Here is a 5,000-nt window from a genome sequence, read left to right on the forward strand (position 1 = left end):
AAACGCTCCCTAAAATATGGCCCCCGTGACGCCAGAGTGAACACACTCTGTAAGAATGATCTTTTGGGATCAAATAAAGCCCTTTAGAGCACTATATTACTTTTCATGATGTATTTCAAAAATGGAATTTGTTTATCCAATCATACATACTCGCTGTAATTGTTCCTCTGCTTCATTTACTTCTGCAAATTTCGTCACCTCTTGTAAATAACGCTGTCTAAACTGATATCCTGGAGAAGCCCTTCTTCCTCGCCTTCCTTGTACGTTTCTAGCTGCCTCTTCTACCTGGAACTTTATGAAAAAAAAAAAAACATTACTGACGTTATGAATATTGCTTATATCAAGAAATACAGCGAGGCACAAAAGGGCCCGTGCCATCGAAAAGACTGAGCACATAAGTGCCAGACTGTTTGATCAACCGCAGACCTTAAACTGAAACATAACGCCTGCCTTTCATGAATCATCAGTGAATGGAAATACAGGCACTTAAGGTAGTTCGTAAAGATTCGCGATAAAGGTGTTCTTTCTAATCTCTTCTGCCTGACAGGTTCAGATGTCAATCCTACTCATTGGTTAGTACTGACAACGTTAATTTCGCTCTGTAGCAAAACTGGGGGATATTTCACCCATTTCGCATTTCCTTTGAAAAAAGTATTAAACAATTGTAACCCATATATCTTAATGCGGTATAAGCTATGAAACACCGCCTACAAGCAAAGAAACCCGTGGAATATGTACCTCATCATCACTACTGTTCAATGGACTCGATCCTTCATCGGTATCCAGTGATCCCCCAGTGGAAAACCTGGCATGCATTGCTTCTATATTCAAAGCAGTGAATTCAACCCCTTGATCATCTTCTCCAGGTGACTCGACATCTTTTAAACTAAAAAAAAAAAAGGAATACAGCAACTCCTAAAGGCTAAGTTTCAATGGAGATTTAAATTGTTGTGAGCGCAAATGAAAAGCACCTACTCTTCATCTTCCTTCATCAACACATGGGGTGGTTTATCTGAAACACGGGAAAGTGGCTCTGTAGTCTCATCGGATTCACCACTGTAACTTGAGTGACTTTCTTCGGGCCCTGAACCAAAACCTTTAAAACAAATATCATCATCTGGAAAAGATGGCGTTTCCACGCACTTAGCCATCGACAACATCACCCGATTGACAGTTTCTATTGGCAAGGTGGGGCTTATGTTTGCATTATCTGGCATAGAGAGAGTGAAATACTCGGGCTCCAAGCTTAAAAGACCCAACCCAGTCGTAGACACTTCCTACTTGGCCGCTGTTGTCAAATCTGTGCATTTGAATTCCAAGTGTCAGGTGTCTCACGGAAACTGTAATGTGGGGAACGTTTGTTGGTGGCTCAAAGGGGACTCTTTTAGCTCTGGAATCATGCAGACTTTCCTGTCTTGCTGTTTTCTCCTGGAGCAATAAGAGCTCTTGTCGTTTCTCTTTTTCTTTCTCTCGGTCTGTAGCTAAACACTCGATGTATTCTGAGGGATTTCCTATCTTCAGAAGAGCCAAGCAATTGTGACTGAGATGTGCCCTGTTTGTCTTCAAAACCAGATGTCATCAAGTCGCTGTCATTGTCACTAAGAGGAATAATTTCTTTTTGTTGGTATTCAAACTTCTCACTGCTGGCTTTGGATAAAATGTACAGGCACACTTTCGTCAATTTGTGCTTAGTAATATACTTGACCAACGTGAAGTTGTCATGAACAATTTCCTCGCATCTAAAGTTTTCTAGAGCAAAAGTCATCCGGTCCGTACTTCCAAATACAGACGTCCTGTCTGGGAAAAAAATACCTTTCGTGGCCTCCATTACCTCTGTGGATGTCGACTCAAGGAGTAAAGATACTTCTCTGGTCCCTCCCCCTTTTGCCATACGAACAGCTACATAATGCCTGTCCTTTTCGTTATAGTGCATCCAATGGATCTGGATCTTTTTTAAGCGTTGCGTTAGGGGTATCTCTCTACCGGCGTCTTCTGATAATTTTCCTTTAAGGCCGAGCGAGCCTGGTTTCTTTTTCAGACTTGGACGCTAGTTGTTTTGTTAGGTCTAAAAGTTTTCTCTTCTTACCTTCCTTTTCCCTTTGGTTTTCTTCGTCACTTAAAAAAAAGGACCTCAGAGCGAGGATGTCCCCTCTTCTCCTGATACCAAGAGCTTGAAAGTCACTGTCGCTGGCCATTCGTACCGCTGCAAAATCCATCTGAAGAGAAATAACGCCAATATCATTATAACTATTATCATAAATTATTCCGTTTACGTTCTTCATGCAATGTGCTGAAGAACGTATGCGGCCATGTTGGTGTCTATCATGCAAAAAAAAAGAAATGACAGCAATGACTGAGTAAAACGCTAATGCTTTCATTCTGTCACACCATCATCAAAACCATTCAACAACTAAAGTCAAGAATCAAAGAGATAATAGAAGATGAATATAAAAAATGTCTCGCAAAGGTTCAGGTCTGTGCGATGTTTTGTGCGGGAGATATTCAAAGAAATGTTGGACCCAAATTTATAAGGCTTTGTATGGAGACGCTGGTGTTTTTGTCCCTCTGAGGGGCACAAATATGGTGGCCGGAAGCTAATAAAAACACATGTCATTGACTTTTGTTATAAAAAGCCTGTAGTCATCTTCTGAGGGCTAAAAAACATCCATACGAGTACTTATTCTCATACAAGGACCGTTCGTGATAACATGCTCGGCTGCAATTTTAATATTATCATGTCACACAAAAGCTTAGAAATTCAACCTTGCTTTATCACAACACGAAAAACTCTGTCAAACTGAAATTTCGTGAAAAGATCAGTCTTCAGCTGTTGTAATAACTGACTAAACTAAAATTTCAAAAGGATTGATAATTCCTTATTTTTTAATTTTGATGACATCACTTTAAAACCAAAGGAGCGTAAATTTTTTGTGTCCAAAAGGGGCTAACTCTAAAATATCCTCAAGTAACAATTATACCGTAACACGATAGAGCCGTTTCAACAAACTTTTCAATTCAACTGGACAGTTTGCTAGCCGCTGTAAAGAAACGCCATCTCCCTTTTGCCTCAGTTACATTTGTTCGTCCAAGTTTTAGTCTTCATTTTGGTCAAAGAACACGGATTCTAACCAGTCTACGGTGCCACTCTTATTTCGCATAAGTTCCGCAAATTACGCAATCATTTTGTCACGCGTAGTCACGCGCTGATTTTTATATTTTTCAAGGTAACAAAGACGAATTAATTCAATCGATTTGCGGTTTGGGTGAACCTAGTTCATCTTCCTTCCTATTTCTCCTTACCATTTGCACCTCTGAGGTCCTAATACAATGTTCGCAAGTATAGTCACAAACATCCGTAAGTTGTGTTAAGTGTTCTGTGTTTACTGTGTATTGTGTACTGTAAGTAGTAGAAATACTGTTTTGTAAGTATTTATGTTTAATTTAAATTAATGAATTAATTACTTTAAAGTGGTACTACGACCAAAAAAAAATTTTGTTTTTCCTTTGGATTTCAAAACTATGTTAACTAAACACTAACTCACCCAAGTTTTAAGTCCTGATTTTAAAAAGACACCTGTTTATTTTAGCTGGATTTTTCTTATTTATTGGTCCGCCATTACTAACTTTAAAATCTTGAGAGAGCTGGGTCCAGGAAAAAATGACATCAAACACTCACTAGTTTAAGAATGCAATGCGTGTGTACGCGGCCTAATTAATATGCAGGACGGGAGTTTCGGGCTTTCAGACTTTTCAACTCGTGTTTTGCATATATAATAAATTGCGTTTACACGCTGAAATTTTAAGCTAGTGAGTAAATGACGTCATTTTCTCTAGATCCAACCCTCTGAGGTCCAATCGGCCAGTTTTGAACGTGAGTAATGGCGGACAATGAAATCCAAAACTTACACTCAAAATAAACAGCCTTTGGATAAAACTCAAAGCTCAAAATTTTGCCAGTTAGGTGTTAAGCGAACACGCTTTCAAAATCTGAAGAAAAAAAGGAAATGATTTTCGGATCATAGTACCACTTAAAAAAAAAACAACAACACAAAATTTAACAAAAAAACTCTCAAACCATCTTCAGACAGGCTGTAGTTCTTTGTTTGCAATTGATTGCAACCACTGCTCAGCAATGTCACATCTCTTTTCTGTATTATTTCTCTTGAGTATTGCTTTTCTTACCCTGGATTCCAGAGGTTATTTTCTCGTCATGAAAAAAGCGTCAAAAGAGCGAGTCACGAGGTGGTGAGAAAAACCTCTCGAAAAGGCTGTTAATCCTTCTTAACATGCCGCTCCAATCATGTTGCACTTTCCACTTCCAGAGTCAAGTTTTGACCCTGGAGATTTCATTGGTTGATCGACAAACCGTTTTTTTTAAGGATTGCCATTGCAAAAGTCGAGGGGGACGATCAAACCGGTTTTTCACTGGTGTAATGCAAGAGGACTATGAACGGAACAGTAGCGATAGCGACACGGTAATCACAAATTCATGGCTGGCAGATTGAGATTAATTCGTCTCATTGACGCCGGATAAATGTTCGCTGTTTGGGTGACCTTAGAGGGAGCGTAATCGAATAAGCACTCTGATTTTGTTTGGCAATTTGACAAAGGTGTGACTGACCTTCTGACATCTTTACACCTCAATGCCTCGAGTCATATTCAAACTGCTCCAGGGACTCGTAAAGTTCTTGAAATTTTTTCAGTTCTGATTCTAGGACTTGAATGCAAATTTCTCCAATTCACGTTTGCATTTGTAACAAATAATAGTTGCGTGAAACGCTTTGACAAAAAACTCAGAAACGATGTATCGCACAGACTTGAGTACTGGCGAGGTGATTTATGAATTTGTCTCCTACAACATTCCAAGTTTTCGGCTTATTTCATTGAACAGTTTCGATTTTATTTTTTTGTTACGTGACAGTGACAACGATTAATTCACTCCACTGTGAGAATTTCCCAGTACAGTGACCGGTAAACATCGCACAAATATTTTTATCACA

At 39.2% G+C, this 5,000-nt stretch overlaps 1 pseudogene; it reads right to left on the reverse strand.

The window, feature by feature from the left end:
- Positions 1–5,000, reverse strand: part of LOC138012563 (uncharacterized) — a 583,226-nt pseudogene that overhangs the window by 572,010 nt on the left and 6,216 nt on the right.

Source organism: Montipora foliosa, chromosome 1 (genome assembly GCF_036669935.1).
Source record: "Montipora foliosa isolate CH-2021 chromosome 1, ASM3666993v2, whole genome shotgun sequence".
Classification (NCBI taxonomy): domain Eukaryota; kingdom Metazoa; phylum Cnidaria; class Anthozoa; order Scleractinia; family Acroporidae; genus Montipora; species Montipora foliosa.